The sequence below is a fragment of the Narcine bancroftii genome, chromosome 10, assembly GCF_036971445.1.
Source record: "Narcine bancroftii isolate sNarBan1 chromosome 10, sNarBan1.hap1, whole genome shotgun sequence".
Lineage (NCBI taxonomy): Eukaryota > Metazoa > Chordata > Chondrichthyes > Torpediniformes > Narcinidae > Narcine > Narcine bancroftii.
The window spans coordinates 9189383-9207439 of NC_091478.1; the positions used below are offsets into that span (position 1 = coordinate 9189383).

Below are 18057 nucleotides of genomic sequence, written 5' to 3' on the forward strand. Positions count from 1 at the left end.
ACCTCCTTTGAAGAAGGCTGCAGAGCCCACCTCACTGACAAAAGACAAAGGAGGAAAAACCCAACACCCAACCCCAACCCACCAATTTTCCCCTGCAACCGCTGCAACCGTGTCTGCCTGTCCCGCATTGGACTTGTCAGCCACAAACGAGCCTGCAGCTGACGTGGACATTTACCCCCTCCATAAATCTTCGTCCGTAAAGCCAAGCCAAAGAGAAAGAACATTGTTACCACCACTGTGACATCTTGTCATTACTTCCCCCTCTGTTGTTTGAAGGCATTCCCCTTGGTCTCAGCCACTCAATGCCCTATAATGGAAGGATTCTAGACTGTGGTCCTCCCCACAGCACTCGCGCGTTGGCTGCACCAAGCCTCAGCATCTACTCCTGCAGGCTGGAATGTGCCAGCTGGCAACATTCCCACATGACATTTCCATTTGCTGAAAGATCAACAGGCCAAATTGCTGATCTTCCAGCAGTTCTGGATAATTGACTCTTGTGTGTGTCTCAGGGAACAGCCCTTAAATCAGAGAATCCTCTGTCACACTGCTACGGAGATGAACCGTGACAAGGACCCTTGCATTCTTCTCTACACAAACTTGGTGAATCTGCTCTGAATAAATCATCTAAGAGGCAAGATTTATTTGGAGCCATTTGTAAGCTCAGGGTTGGGGATCAGAAACCATTTTACAATCAATAAATTACTGGTGATGAGTGCTCATGGTTGAAATGCTACAATCATCTAGGCCTGTGGTTCTCAACCTTTTTCTTTTCCACTTACACATCACCTTAAGCAATCCCTTACTAACTACAGAGCACCTATGGTATAGGTTAGGGATTACTTAAGGTGGTATATGAGTGGGAAAAAAAGGCAGTGAACCACTGATTTAGGCTCTTGGCTTCTTCAAAATGTGGAAAAAAATTAGTTTACCAACTAATTATGCACAAAGTTATGGGTCAAGTCAACTGGTCTTCCCATTGGAACGTAATAATTTTTGCCAAGTGTTCTCAGGCTTCATATATTGTTCTGCTTCCAAGTGCTTCCATTTCAGTGGACAATCCCCTTTCCTTCCTCTGCTGGTGTTGACAGAACTTAATTTTTGCATCTGGACTGGTGTGCTCCGTTCTTTCTTCACTCTCAACATATTCATTTGAATTTCATCATTTTAGTGGCTTTATTGCCAACTTGTCAGTTCTAATTTCTTCAAAATTCTGTTTTTCTTTCCATCATATTTGCTACTTTCCTTCAAGCAGTTGGCATAATGTACACCTTGTATGTATTTCTTTCTCTCCAAGAGATACTTTTCTTTCCAGTTTTTATAAATTCATCATTGTAGCCAGAGCTCATTGTAGTGAGACAATATTTGGAGACTGTTCAAATTTGCTACAAGCTGAAACCTTCAGCCTTGGACGTGTTTTGAATAAGAAAACTTGCCGTAAAAATACCAATTACTCATAAGTTTAATTGTCACAAAATACTGTGTACGGTGAGAATGGCCCAGTTGCAGAAGGGGGTTCAGAGGCCTAGATCCTGAAAGTTAGGAATGAGTTTTATAGGGGCTATTGTATTGAAGGCAGAGCTTTAGTCTATGAACAATAATCTAACATAGATGCCTTTGAAGTCCTAGTGTTCCTAAGGGTGAGTGGAGAGCTATGGAGAGGGCATCTGTTTGGCTGCCAGGCAAGTTCAAGTGGATCAAGGCTGGCTGATAGGCTGGAGATGGCATGAGCCACGACCAGCCTCCCAAAGCACTTTATGTTGGTGGATGTCAAAGCCACGAATAGTTTGCAGTTGAGGCCATTATTAAGTGTTTCTTTGACACTGATATGATGGTGGCCTTCTTGAAGCAAGTAGGGACTTTGATATGTTATGGGGAGGGAATAACGATATCTATAAATATTTCTGCCAGTTGACGTGAGCAGGCTCTCAAGATATGACCCAGGACTACAACTGGAACAGTCTCTTTCCACGGGTTCACCTGCTGGAAGAATGTTCTGACCTCAACGGGTTGTGACTGTGGATGCGACAGTATTTGTGTTTGATGATGTGGATGTCACCTCCCTGTTCAAAATGAGCTTTGGGGAGAATCATGTCATTCCAGCAAAGTGAAGAATACCCACTGCAGTTTTGCGGTTGTAGAGGATCATTATGAGAATACCAAAGCTAATATTAATATTGAACTTCTTCATTCGTTACACATTGTGTGCATCATCAGTTTTGCATATGTTTTAATTCTCTGTCTCTGGTTGACATCTACCCATTGCAACATTAGTCCAGGCATTTTCAGTGCAATTCACTTAAATGAGAAAGTGAATTATTTTTAACAACTGAAATTGTGCAATCATTTTGTTCTGTGAAACAGGAAGGCAAACCTGCTCCAAGTCTCGAAGTCACCAAGTTTCTTGCTGAAGTATGAAAGTTTTCCAACCTCACAGTGTCTACCAGTCTGATCTCTGATCATTATGTGCAACAGATTGGTTCTGTGTATGTATATTATATATATAGGTGTCTGTAGAAGTCATTCCCTGAATAGTCCACTATACTGATCTTGTGTGGCTTGGGACCATCTGGAACATGGGAATTAATGCATGGGTGCAATTGTAGGGGTGGGTGTTATGAGAGAGATGTGGTCAAATACAGTGAAAACCTGCAGCCCTGACCCACTTCTCCATTGCATCCTTTTGTATGGTTACCGTGGCAGATATGTTGTGTGCACTCTATATCGCTGACATTCTTTCCTTGTGGGGGAAAATAAAGGATCTGTAATCTTAGCACATTACTCCATTTAAGATGAAATGGAAATCCATATAGTCCTCCAAAAGAGGTAAAATCCAATATCCAGGCAAGTACATTAATAAGACAGAACAAAAATACAGCAGCCTTTACAACGTATTCTTTTGCTCAACTCCAAAGGAAAAGTGCTCTGCCGATCAAAACCTTGTGCAAAGCAATTTTTGACCTTTCAGTTTCCATTCAGAGATTTGACTCTAGTCTTTTATGCTTGATATCTGTCCCCACCAACAGTATTTTCTCAGTTTTCTTCATCCCATCTTGCTTGACTCACTGGGCTGAAGAATAACCATTTCCATTTATTCACTGATTTCCATGATATCCTTTAAACCAGACATCAAAATGCATTTCTGAAGTAGGGATGAGGCTTAAATCTTCGCCTTTCTTTTGTTTTCCACAGATGCTGCAACACCACCAGACATGGTGGAGAGTCCAGCCCGTCGGATGCGGGAGGGTCCAGTCCATTGGATGAGGAAGGGTCCAGTCTGTCGGAGGCAGATGCAGGAGGGTCCAGTCTGTCAGATGCGGGTGAGTCCAGTCTGTCAGACGCGGGAGAGAGTCCGGAGACCCCAGAGACTGCAGATTTTGTGTTTACCTTTATTCCCTTAAATCATTCTATTTAAAGGGCCAACATTCAAATCTTCATTCTTTGTCCTCACAGAAATCAGCAATGCCCCATGATAGCGCGCTTAAAAAAATAGCAGAGTCAAGGGATATGGGGAGAAAGCAGGAACAGGGTACTGATTGTGGTTGACCAGCCATGATCGCAATGAATGGGGGTGCTGGCTTGAAGGGCTGAATGGCATTCACCTACACCTATTGTCTATCGTCTATTGTCTTTTGATATGAACTGTAGACTTGTGTGCTTGCAGTACTTCACCTCACAACTGAGTTTCTCCAGCATCTGTAGTCTTCTTGATGCTTTATCCTACATCTTAAAGCACCCCCTTAACCCTAGCCCTTCTCTCTTATTTTGCTGCTACCTTCAGGCAGAAAGTACAGAAGCCTAAAGTCCAACATCTCTTGGTTCAAGAGCAGTTTTCATCTAACAGCAATTTTCACAAAAACAGACATTTGTGTCTTCGCAGAGATCTCTCTGGCAACCACCAGCATGGAACATTTAGCTCTGTCCATTAAAAGTCTGCATGGTCCCCTTGTAGAATGAATGTCCCTCCTTTTGGTTTGGCTCTTCAATAACTTTGACCAGATCCCCCTGCCCTTGGGAGTATTAACCCACTGGTATACACTTTCCGTCTTCAGAGCGTCTATTCATTCAGTTGGAATCGACTCCTGCCACAGGTAGCATGCTGTTTGTATTGTGGTATGTCGCTTCAGAACTGACTGCTGACACTGTTAGTTTCAGCCTGAAGTTATGCATGGAAAACTGGCTCCTTTTTTCTGTGAGCCTCACAGCTAAGGATGGTGATTTTTATGTGGCCTTCAAAAACAACATTAAGATGGCCCACATCATTCCTTTAACACCATGAAAAGATAGTAAAGTCACTTCTAGAGCAAGAAAATAGGCAGCTTAAAGTCTTTATAGTTCTTTTTGGGTAAATTTCTTGTGGTTTACAAGGGAAGTGATCTCAGTCTGAGACCCTATGATGTTGTTTGAAGCTGTGGAAAACATTGAAGTGGAAACTATGACCGGAGACTTTTATCATCTTCTTGTATCAGTTTACTGCCCAATGAAAATCATATCTTGTTCTTATTTTTGGTTAGCTATTATTTTTTAGAAGTTTAGAACAAAGATTATTTCATGGTTCATTCATGGTGCATTGACTTTCTCTGTAAGCCCAGGCATGTCATCACTAACTGGTAATTGAACCCATACATTTGACTGACAGAAACGTTTGGTGTTTAAGGACTGAATTCTCCTCCTGTTAGTAGGTCAGTGGCAGGGCAGGACTTCCACCCACATATGCCACTAACCCACTGAACTTGTTTGCCAATGGATTGTTGGTTAAGAGTGGTCCTCCTACATCCAATTTACTTGTTACCTTTGGCAGGGAAGGATTTCAGGATCAATTTCAGGATGGAATTTGCAGAAATGAAGTGCCAGGATTTGTCACTTACGCTTAATCCAGTTTTTATAAAGGCAGGCGGGGTTAAATGGAAATAGCATCCTGCATGGATTAATTTTACACTTTAAGTTAATGGTAAGCATCTCTGTCCCCCTTTACAGAATTAGGGGTCAAAGCAGAAAATGCCTGGAAAATTGAAACATAATTTAGCCTTGAAGGCTGTCCATCAATTCCATTGTTTCTCTGATCACGAACACCAACCACCGAGTTAACAGAAGCCAGAGACTCGTGGCTGATCTATAGATCAAAGAACCATCAAGACTCCTTCATGCTGAGATTCTGGCCAATATTTTGTTTAGGAAAGAAAAGTTAACTTCCTTTTTGACACCAAACGAGTCAAAATTAAACACATAACTGTTTGCCTATTTGGGAAGAATCCAAAAGTTATTACAGTAACTAATTTTACTGCTATTTATGTAAGTGGAGAGTATTTCCTGAACACAATCCCTTTGTAATTAATACACTTTGATGTTGTTTATTATTTTTTAGACAAAAATACATATTCATTGGAATATGGGGGCTTCAGAAATAGATTTATTAAAAGCCACTATATAAACTCTTAATAAAAATTCTCCCCCCAATTTTTTCTATCACCTTAATCTGTGTATCTAACTACAAGTTTTGACAATATATTTTTCATTGAAAATTGACATTCTTGATTCAAAATAGATATATTTCTCATTGAGCATTTGATCTATTGGGATCGTTGTCCGAAGAGGGCATGCAAAATCATTGAAGACCCCTTCAACCCTGCATACTCCTGCTCCCATTGGGAAAGAGACACCCGGGTATCAGAGCCAGCCCCACCAGGCAGAGGAACAGCTTCTTCCCACAGGCAGTAAGAATGCTGAATGACCATAGAAACTGTTCACACTAACTATCCGAGACGCTCATATTCATGAACCAATATTTACTTAGTTATTTGTATGTATGAATACTTGTCCTGCATATGTTTTGTTTGTCTGTATGTGTGTTATGTCTGGTTGTATGTCTGCATGTTTGGCACCAAGGACATGTTTCATTGGGTTGTACTTGACCTAAATACACGTGTTTCTCCTCTGTCTCATCATTCGACCCTCACCTCATTGCTGGCTCCTCATTGACCTTCACTCCACCGTCATCCACCCCACATCCTAGTCTCGTAGGTATAAATTTTCCAAATGGGTGGTAACGGGGTCTCATGGACAAACACCATTTAATAACCTTTGAATGCAACTACCTTCCTGACATTGGTATTCATTAAAAGTGAAGTTTCCATAATAGTTATCAAATGTAAATTTTCTGACTGATGTTGCTGTCAAAATTCACAGAACAAAAGCTGTATGCCTTTATAATTAAATTTAGACATGGACATACAGCACGGTGACAGTCCATTCCAGCCCACAAGCCCATGCCACCAATTACACCCAACTGACCTCCAAGCCTGTATGTTTTTTGAGGGTAGGAGGAAATGGAAGCACCTGGAGGAAACCCAGTCAGACATAGGGAGAATGTATAAACTCCTTACAGCAGCATCAGAACCCGGGTTGCTAGAGCTACAACAGTGTTGTGCTAGTCGCTACACTAACTGTAACAATTTGTTACAAATTAACACAGAAAGTGCACCTAGGTTTAGTACCTTCATGAGCGGTCAGCTTCGCTGGCAATAACAGCATTAATTTCTCATCTGTAATTACTGTTTGTAGGATCTACTTCCCAAACAACATTAGCAGGACATTGATGAGTCAATCACATGGCTGTGGATTTGAGTCACTCATAGGCCAGACCAGTAAGGACAGCAGATGTCTTTTGCAGAGGGTCTGGCCTGAACCAGTTGGTTATTCTCAAATGGTAGGCACTGAAACTTGAAATAATCATGACATGAACTGGATTTTATTATTTAGGCATAGAATGGTTCATTAAATTCAGGAGGAGGAGTTGATAAACGTTTAAATGTCAATATTCAGAAGTTTATTTTTTGATTGACTGGCTCTTTGATAGCTTCTTGGTTGAAGGATCTCACAATCTCTCTCTAGACTTTCGTTAATGCTGTGATCTCATTATGCTATAGTTATTCTCAAAATCCCAGAATCATTCGATTAACCTCCCGAATTATTTATTTTAACTTTACCTCAATTGAAAAGGAAATAGAGAGGTAAGGGAAATAACATATATTTCTAAATGTAAAAGCTTACAAACTTTGAAGCAGTAAACCAAGCGAATTAGAACAAACTACAGTTTTATATGTAGTCACTTTTTTCTCAATGAACCATTACATTTTCAAAAAGAATTGTAGTGTGACATCCCAAACCCATATGAGAATCATATGAGCTGGACATGCCAGCTCTCTCATTACACTGGAATATATGTAAATATTTTTGGCTGGGAAAAATTTCAACAGTTGTCAGACACATTAAAGATTTAAATATCAATTTTAATTGCAGCAAAGTGTTCAGCCCAGATAAGTATTGAGATTGTTATCTCCTAATGAAGGGAGCAGGGCATTTGGGTCCTGAAAGTACAATGGACAAGCACTGATATTGTAAGCAGAAATAATACAGGATAACAATTATTTTACTTCCTGTTACACTTTTGGTGTAATTAAGGATTCTGGACTGCTGATCATGAAAATCACCTTAAAAATTTCCTATCACTACTGTTGTTTTTAAAATATAACCTTTTCTTTGTCATTTCCACTCATATTGTAAGTCTACTTCAAATGTACAAAGCCATGAATTGCAATGTGTCATTGAAAATTTCACTTTCTGCATTTGCACTTGGACGTCTTCCCGGCTGATCTTGGTGCAGTCAGTGACGAACATGGTGAAAGGGTTCACCAGGACATTGTGACCATGAAAAAGCGGATTCAGGCACTGGTGAGGGTGAATCCAAAATGACTGCCCATAAAAGTTTTGTGCAGTGTTTCAGCAGAAATGTATTATTTTTTATAAAAAATATCCCTAGAGTTAGTTATAACAACAAATCCCACCTACAAGGCTAAACCTTGATGCTTTTTGAACCTCCTCATGTGCGCATCACGTGGTTTTGTCTGCACGTGCTACAAGCAAGCGCTGTTGTTTTCAATGCTGCTGAGTATTTGATATTGTAATTTAAAGGTGTAATTTTAATTTTTTTGGTTGCTTATCTCACTACTATTGACACAATATTCAGTGATAGATGGGAATTACGATTTACGGGTAACATTAGAACAAAAAACATTACTAAGGATTCTGTGTGGTCTGGTGCGGGAGGAGGTCCATTGGGGGAGGGGTTGGGGTGGCACCATGAGTCACCGCACTGGGTGACACCAACCCGAGTAATGCCACTGGATTCAGGACAACTGGAATCCATCAATGCAGGCTGACTATTATTGGACATTGACATGAGAGGCATCAGATGCTGAGTGCAAAACCATTTTAGGTCGGTTGAACTAACACAATGTGTTAGCATCATTATGCGATTAAACATATGAAATTCAATAAAAGTTAATGTTTCTCTGGCTTCCTACGCAATACAGCAAATCTGAAGTTATCCTTGTGTTCCTCTTGAAATTGTCAATCATAAGCCCCCAATTTCTTTTCAGGAAGCAAACCTTTTGAAAAAATTTGTTGTCCAGTGTAATTTATGTTAAATCAGGTATAGAAACAGAAATACAGTAAAAACCCCTGGTATCAGGCACCGATGGAGATCGGTAGATGCCGGATAAGTGTTTTTGCCAGTGGCCTGAGATTGTTTGTTATGTTATTGGAGAACTGACCACTAGGGGCACCAATTTTAAATGTTCTTATTTTCTCCCTATTTATTTTCCATGATTTTTTTTGCTGGTTATTTGAGGTTGCCGATTGCTTCAATTCTGGATGACAGGGATTTTACTGTAAATATGTCCATTTTGCTTTGACTGTGTGAACTTAGGACAGTAGAGCACAGCAAAAAGACCCTTCAACCACCATGTCTATGCTGACTATATTACCAATTTAAACTAATCCCAGTGCCTGCTCGATAGTCAAGAACAATGTCTAGGCCACAGGAAGGACTAAGCAATTGGACGGAAATGTGACAAGTACAATGCAGTATGGCCGCACTGTGGTGTGGCTAGTAAAGCAGCTGCCTCACAGTTTCCCAGACAACCATCAATCCTGATCTCAGGTGCCGTCTGTGTGGAGTTTGCATGTGCTCCTCATGACCACATGGGTTTCCTCCAGGTGCTCTGGCTTCCTCTCACATTCCAAAGACATGGATTAGTAAGTCAATTGGCTACTGTAACATTTCTAGTGTTTAAGTGAATCTAGAATCTAGAGAGATTTATAGGAATATGGGGAGAATAAAATAGGATTAGTGCAAGTGGATACTCAATGGTACATGTGGAATGATCAAGTTGAAGGGTTGGTTTCTGATGAGGTGGTTCAAAAGACATGTACAAAACGTCACTTTATTGAAAGTGAGATGGTCACTCTAGAACAACATAAAACATTAGTGAGACCACAGCTGTGTTTTCTATGACCAGAACACAAGAGTAAGGGAACAATTGTACAAGTGAGGTTTATAAGAATGTTGCCTGACTAGATAATTATAGTTGAGAAGAGATTCTAAGTTGGGCTTGTTTTCTTTGGAGCAAATGAGAGGGAAGGGATATTTATTTGAGGACCACAGAAATATAAAGTAATCAGATACAAGGTAATCAGAAAGGACCCCAATGTCTTTTCACACAGTACCTTAGGGGTGGAGACATGAGTTAATTTGTGAAGCATGAGGGAGGAGTTGAGAAAAATATTAACATGAGGTCTATGATGGGTTTGGTTTCTAAATGGTTCGGAGACAGGAACCTTTAATGCATTCAAAAGATACTTGGCTGAAGACTTGGAGAGCCATAACCAATGCAGCATGTCTAAAAGTTGGAATGCCGGATAAACATAATGGTACTAAGAGAGAGGGTAGAATACACAGAAGGAAAACTAAGAATAAAAATAATTCACAGCTTGGTCAAATGAAATTTTAAATTAATTCGGGATATTTGGAATGTTATTTCCTTAGCTGGTAATAATTGCTTCATTAATAAAATTATAATTCAAATATAAATTAACTATATCGCTACATTTCTAGAATTTTGCTAGAAACTATAGTGATTACCTTTTAACATATGCTTGTATCTATAGCATAATGAGATCACAGCATTAACGAATGTCTAGAGTGAGATTGTGAGATTCTTCAACCAAGAAGCTATCAAAGAGCCAGTCAATCAAAAAATAAACTTCTGAATATTGACATTTAAACGTTTATCAACTCCTCTCCTGAACTTAATGAACCATTCTATGCCTAAATAATAAAATCCAGTTCATGTCATGATTATTTCAAGTTTCAGTACCTACCATTTGTCACTTACTAATTGGTGCATAGTAACTTGGTTGAATGCTTGTGTGAGATTCAGATTGGCACCTTCTGTAAAATTTTATCTGCTCAGCCATCTGATTCGGTGAGTTGTTGCTTCCATTTGTACTGCACTGTGGAGATGCTGAGAATTTCTTTCCCTTGTACGCATTTAGAGACTGCAGGGAAATTTATTCTCCTTTCTTAGCCACAAGGTATGCAGTTTAACTCAATTGCACAAGTAAAATGGATTTAGCTGACAGATCCCCAAGTATAATCATAAAGGTCTAGAGCACACATGTCAAACTCTGGCCCGCGATATAATTATATTTGGCCCACAAGATCATATCAAAAATGTATTAGAGGTGGCCCACTGGCCGCCGCGCCAGTATAGCGCAGGCACAGTAACCGCTGTGTCCCAGGGTGAGAGAGAGAGAGAAAAATCCTGGTCCTTGAAAAGTAGTGGTGGGTGGTTTTATAAACACGCTGTCGTGTCCCCCCGCCCACCCCCCCCACTGCAGCGCGGCCTGGCCGGTGTCAGGGGAAGCCAAGGCCGCTTCCCAGCGCCTGGAACCCCAGTGGCACAGCGTTTCTTGGAGCTGCAGATGGAGTCGGGACACCGGAGGGAAGATTGGGGCTCCCCGCCAGGCGATGGGGTCGTCGGCCGCCCTGCGCCTTCCCACCGGACCAGCGGCGGGTGCCTGGAGTACACGTGGAGAGCGAGGCTGGTTGGGCAGGTAGGGTGGAACCCCCCCGCCAATCTCGGGAGTGGTGTGGGCTGGATCGGGATTAGCCGCGCTCACCTGCTCCTCCACCACTGACCGGGATCCCAGCGCGGTCCTGAGCGCGGAGACTGCCCTGGAAAGGTCCTGGGACACCGGCACGGAAAGAAGAGCAGGGTCCGTAGAACATTACAGATCAGAAACAGGCCCTTCGGCCCTTTGACTCTACCTCGTGAAAACCCAACACTGGAGAAACTCAGCGGGTTAAACCGTATCCTTTATCCAGCAGAGAGGTACCTGACAATGTTTGGCCCTTGATCCCCCTCATCAATGAATGAGTGAAAGTCTGTGGTTCTCGTAAAAACACCAGAAGGGAGAAACTCAGCAGGTCAAAGGGGGTCCGGGAGGAACTCAGCAGGTCAAAGGGGGATCCGGGAGAAACTCAGCAGGTCAAAGGGGGATCCGGGAGAAACTCAGCAGGTCAAAGAGGGGTCCGAGAGAAACTCAGCAGGTCAAGCGGGAGGGGTCCGGGAGAAACTCAGAAGGTCAAGGGGAGGGGGTCCGGGAGAAACTCAGCAGGTCAAGGGGGGTCCGGGAGAAACTCAGCAGGTCAAGGGGGGTCCGGGAGAAACTCAGCAGGTCAAGGGGGGTCCGGCAGAAACTCAGCAGGTCAAGGGGAGTCCGGGAGAAACTCAGCAGGTCAAGGGGGGTCCGGCAGAAACTCAGGGGGGGCCTGACCTCGCCAGGACCGTTGCCCACTCCCCCTCCCTGCCGCAGGCCGACCCGCGACTCACGGTGACGGGGCCGCTGATCCGCCGAGATGCCGCCCTGCAGCGAGAGCCGATGCCCCCGCACTGTCGTTGTCCAACCCGATCGCCCGCAAACCCCGCCCTCCCGCACACAGGCCTGAGTAAGGATTATGAACTTTAATCTCAGGATAAAATGATCTTCCAATAGTTTCATGTCACAGTGATCAATATATTCCAGGTTAAAAATGGTCCTGCACCTGGATACAAGCTCATTAGGCATAAAACTTGAAAAGTGTGTAAATCAAAGGATATCTGTACCAATGGAAAAAGGGCATGGCAAATAACCCTGCTAGAGTTCATGCCCACAATCAGTCACCCATTTGATTGTTATTCTCCCACATTCTCAATAGCCCTCAGATTTTACTATTCGACAGCACACTAGCAACATTTGACAAATCCTCTATAGAGAAATATTATTTATTGAATATTTTATTTCTCATTTGTTAATGCTTCTGGAAAGAGTTTATCCAAAACTATTATTAAACATTTATTTTAATAAGAAAAAGTTTAACATTACATATGTTGAAAGAAGAGAAAACATGCAGATGTTGTTGAAAATTTTCAATAAATATTTAGTTCGGCCCTCGACTTAGTCCAAGTTTTTAATTTTGGCCCTCCGTGAATTTGAGTTTGACACCCCTGGTCTAGAGCGAAAGAGGCCATTTGGGCCATTATTCCTGTGCTTGCCCATTGAAAGAGCTGTTCTGCTTTGTTTTTTTTTGCCTCTATCACTGAATGGAGAGAATATATTGTGTGTTGAGGACTGATCAATAAAAATAGAAAGTAGGAATAAATTGATCATTTTCAGATTGGGTGTCCATGACTAGTGGAGTGATACAAAGGGCAGTGAAGGGGCTCAGGCTATTCACAATCTTTACCAATGGTTAGATGGCATATCCATATTTGCCAACTGTGAGGGGTTGCATGAGGACTTCAGGTATATGTAGATACATAAAACATGTTGGATAGAATGGCAGGAGGTTGAAAGCTGTTTCTATTCAGAGAGAGTGATATGTCTTAGTACAAGAATCATTGAAAATCAATGTCCAGATGCAGCAAGCAATTGAGAATGCCAACTGAATGTTGGTCTTTCTTGAAAGAGGATTTGATTACAACTTAGTGTAAAAAATGTGTCCATCCACAACTATGTAGGGCCCTGGTGAATCTGCAGCTGGAAAAGTTGTGTCCAAGTCTGGTCTCCCTGTATGAGGAATAAAACATAGATTCACCATAATTTCTGGGAAGCAATGGCTGTGGGGGTGGGGATTGTCCTATCAGAGAAGATTAAGCAGTCAAGGCCTAAATCTGGAATCTGGAAGAATGAGAGGTGACATCTTTGTTACCTTCAGAATTCTTATGGGGTTTGGCAGGGCAGATGCAGGGATACTGGGTGTTCAGTTTCAGAATAAAGCTTGGTCATTCAGCACTGAGATGAGGAAAATATTCTTCAGCTGAAGGCTGGTAAATCTTAGGAATTCTCTTCCCAAGAAGGTTGTGGATGCTCAGTAGCTGAATGTGTTCACGAAGATTTTAAATTCTAGGAAAACCAAGCTATTTGGAGTTAATGCAGGAACACAGTGCTAAGGGATAAGAGCAGCTAGGATATTGATGTAATATGACACATTTTATTACAATGACAAGAAATTGAATCTTGAGTCTTGAAGTATCTATAATATTTATAGAATATTTTATGGTATGAAGTGCTCTAGTGATCTTGAAAGGCTCCCTAGTGATTACATTCCACCAACCTCTCCCACCACCTGAAGGCAGGAGCTCTCTTTGTTTGAAAAATGCATTAATGTAGCCAATTGGCATAACCAATGGAGATCAAGATAGTGAACAGGATACCAAGGATATAATGGATCTTCTGCAAATTTTCTCAGTGAAATTTTGTTGCTGATATATGGAGTCACTATATCAAATGTCAGATGCTTGCAAATCTCCTCCTCGCCCTGGTGCTGGAAAAAAAAGTGTTTCCTTGTAATAAATAAATGTAACTCAACCGTCACCAATCCCCCTGAGCATAAAGCCCTGCAAAAGAGAGTGGACACAGTCAAGGACATCACAGGCAAAACCCTCCCTCCATTGAGAACATCTACAGGGAACACTGCTGTCGGAGGGCAGCAGCAATCATCAAAGACCCACACCACCCAGCACATGCTCTGCTGCCATCAGGAAAGAGGTCTAGGTGCCACAAGACTCGCACCACCAGGTTCAGGAACAGCTGCTACCCCTCCACCATCAGACTCCTCAACGACAAACTCAATCAGGGACTCATTTAAGGACTCTTACTTTTGCACTTTATTTATTTTTTTTTCTGTATTGTAAATTCAGTTTGTTTACACTTATTTATTGTTTACATGCTAACGTTGAGTCCAGTTTCTTTGAACTACCAGCAAGTGGCAGTTCTGCCTTGCTTGCAGGAAATAGAATCGCTGGGTTGTATGTGATGTCATGTATGTACTCTGACAATAAATCTGAAATCTGAATCTATATTGAGATTAACACTCAGTGTTAGTAACGTTCCTGCATTGCGATTTGGCTGCAGCTATTTGTACAAAGTTCTGCTGACCTGCAGAGGAAGATGTCCAAGTCTATTAATACCTATGCCAATGCCCACAGAAATAGTGGTGTCAAAGCAGATAACAGCGGCACGGCTAGTGTAACGGTTAGCGCGACACTGTTACAGCTCCAGCGACTGTAACCGGGGTTTGAATCCCACAATGTCTGTTATGAGTTTGTTCATTCTCTCTGTGTCTGTGAGGGTTTTCCCCGGGGCTCCATTTCCTCCCACCTTCCAAAACGTACCGAGGGTTGTAGGTCAGTTGGGTGTGTTTAGATGTCATGGGCTCTTGAGCCAAAAGGGCCTGTTACTGTGCTGTTCATATAAATTTTAAAAAAATTAAATTGAAAAGTTAAATATCGAACACATGGGGAAGATTCTTTCTTAAAATGTATTTTTTGGGATGTGGACGTCGCTGACAAGGCCATTAATCTTTATTGTCCACCTATAACTCTTCAGGCAAACAAAACCTTTTCTTAAGCCATTGCCACCTGCGTGGCAAGGTGTGCCACTTTGCTTTTTGGTTGGGAGTTCCTGCGAAGTTAAGAGATATGTTCAACCATGGGTGGTTTGAGATTTGTGGAGTTTTTTGTTTGCTCGTTATTTTTTCATTTTCAATGTTGACAGTCAGGGGTTGGACAAATGCTTGGTGCACATCTGCGGTGCTTGAAGATACCACACACAGCTCCCAATCTGCTAAAAGAACATAATCACGTAGAAAAGTAGCAGGTGGTGTGTAAATAATCAAGAAGAAGGTAGTCATTCTATTACTTGGAAATCTGATTACCATCTGAGTCTGAGCCGCTGGAAGTCAGAATTGAATAGTTGCGTTCCCCTGGAGAAGATTACTTACAACTTCAGAAATTGTTACGACACGTTTTTAAGAATATGGAACCCGTATTTAAGATACACAGGGGTTAACCTTTGATGATCCCCCCCTCTCCGGTCTCCAATACCACTATCACCAGTATCCCTAGCGATGTCTATCCCTTAAGGGAGAAAGGAAGCTCTGGATGAATCATGTAAGGTTTCATCTGTATGTAATTAATGCTTTTGGAAAATAGATGATTTTTTCACGTTATATTGGAGAATTTCTTTGTATTTTCCTTTCCCTTTCGGGGAGGGGGATCTTTCTTTTCCTTTTTTCTCTTGTTTTTCTGTTTCCTACTTTTCTTTGAAGGATGGACACGGTGTGTAATTTTGTATTTATAAACAATAGTGTAGAATTCGAGCATTGAGGTCCTGTATTGATTCTTCCTTCTTTGTTCATCAACATGTAGTTTGGTTTTGGTATTTTACTGTATATATCCATGACGTTTCTCTGATTTTGTTTGTTTTGTAGCTCCACATTGATTGAACATTTAAAATTAAAGAAGCCACTCATTCCAAACAATTAAGCTGATATGACAGTTCGGCTTGAATGAAGATTTGGCTTCAGTAAATACAAAGTAGGCAGAAGGAAACCTGGCACTTCAAGATGTAATGGAACAACCAAAGCACACAAATAGGAGCTTTTAGATCTTTCAGATTGCTGAAAATAGGCACGCACCCTGAAAGGAATGGAAAGTTTAATGAAGGAGTTCAGTGATGATGCCATGGCATCTAAAACTCAGGAAAGGATGGAGCTGAGCCAAGGACTAGAAGAGAGCAAATATTAGACGTTTGCACAAAAATTGAAGAGCAGTGATCTATAAATGAGACATGAGTTGGTTGGTACATGCTGGAGACCAAACTACAACTGAGAAAGGCATAAAATGATTAGAGATAGCATTCACGTTTGACTAACTTGATAGGAATTTATTTGAATGGATAATACAGGGGAGGGTTGGAGAAAATGTATTTATAATCATGCTCTATAAAACACTTCAAGGGATTTCTAACGAGGCGGGGAAGAGAAAGTGGCTGGTATTGAGATATTATTGAAAGGTAAACATGGAATGGTTGGCGATGGACAGGACCATTCAGACAGACTGCCTACTGTGATTTTCCATCTACGCCAAAACCATTTTTGCTTTCTGTGAAGGTCAGTGATCTGGGCTTTGACACAATGGTTTGCTCATAAAGCAAATTGGTTTCAGTCCTTTTCTCGACAGGAAATAAAACTGGGAATGTCAGTGTATTGTCTTTGTATGACATCTTGTGTTCTTCCAATGAGAGAGATATTCTGAAGCAAACCCATACTTTTGCAACACACACGTGTATCCTTTTTAGCATAAGTTGGCTATCATTGAACAGTCAACATACCTGACACTTTCTTTTTGGCATTTATTGTTACTTAAATACAGACATTGCTATCCTTGATTAGCCAGACTCAGTCCAAGTAGCTCATTTATCTTCCTAAGTGTGTCGAGGGAGTGATTCAATGAACAGTGAACTCTTACTCCAGCATTTACCAACTGACATATATTCTTGCATGGGGTGACAGTGATGGCAACAAGCCTTTTTGGAGTTTTAGTTTGGATGTAACTGGCCACATAGTGTGGATCAATGACATTAAGAGAAAAGACAAAGATGCCCATTTGTGAAGGATCTACTCCCACCAGATCCTCAGAGAAACCACATTCTTCTTAGATCTCTGTTACGCACAAGGTAAAGGCAAAGTTTCCATTATTGTCATGTAATACTGCATTTAAAATGTAACATACATGAAATTCTTTAACTTTTGTCTATCATAAGCCACTTTGTCTACCACCCTTCACAGAAACCTACAGCACCTGGTGTTCCTAGGCAGTCTCCCCTCCAAGTACTGACAAGACCGGTGTCTGCTTGGCTTCCAAGATCAGACAATCCCAGGCATATTCAGGCTAATAGGTGCTGTTTTATAGGCTCAGAATATATATGTTTCATTCATGTATTACATTCAAAGACCAACTGCATTGATGATTATACCCAATGAATACTTCCTGGAACAATTTTCACTGGAATGATTTTCTGCAGGAGTCTATAGATCAGGACATTAAATTTGTGTCTGGAGTGGTTGAATGGGTGGAAATTCCCACAAGTTGAAGAGATAGCTGGAATCATATTCTTCTAGGCTTGTGGGGCTTCCTGTGGTGGCCAATGGTACCTTTCCAGGCCCACAGGTGGATGTGACTCACTCCAGATTTGCTTTGTATTGACTGAGACTAGGAAGTACCTCATTCATTAAATAATGGAGCTCTCATCCTCTAATCTATTTCATCCATACTAGGTGTTGCTGGTGTCTGGCTGTTCTGGGGACAGACTCCTCCTCTCCTCAGGTTTTTAACTTTTTAAAAATTAAATTTATAGATCCAGCACAGTAACAGGCCCTTCATGCTACCCAAATACACCCAATCAGCCTTCCAACCTTGTATGTCTTTGGACCAAGCATCCAGTGAAAAACCATGCAGACATGGAGAGAACATACAAACTTCTTACAGACAGTGCCAGATTTGAACCTGGGTCGCATAGGGTTATGCTAATCACTACACTAACCATGCAAAGTTTTGCAGGCTGTGAATTTAACTTAGTTTTTTTTTTCGTGAATTTCATTCACTTTCTGTAGTAGATCCTTTTTGGTGTTACTGTACCTGTACTTTGGCACAGCAAAGGTAAAGGTGAAATCTAATAACAAGGCAGTTATTTGTTAAACTTGAGGTGAGGTTCCAACAAAGCCAGGATAAATGGCAGAGGTATCAATTAGATGAGCATTCAAGTAGAACATAAATAAAACTTTCATTGAAATGTCCACAAAATAAGGCTAGCGACATGCACTGTGGTTCCCAG

The 18057-nt window shown here is 41.4% G+C and overlaps 1 protein-coding gene across 1 annotated transcript in view; it reads left to right on the top strand.

Moving 5' to 3' along the window:
* Positions 1-18057, top strand: part of chst15 (carbohydrate (N-acetylgalactosamine 4-sulfate 6-O) sulfotransferase 15) — a 274117-nt gene that overhangs the window by 35011 nt on the left and 221049 nt on the right. The window contains exon 2 of the mRNA XM_069899744.1: positions 3190-3317. The gene's annotated coding sequence lies outside the window, so the exon portion shown is untranslated. The remainder of the gene's footprint in view (positions 1-3189; positions 3318-18057) is intronic.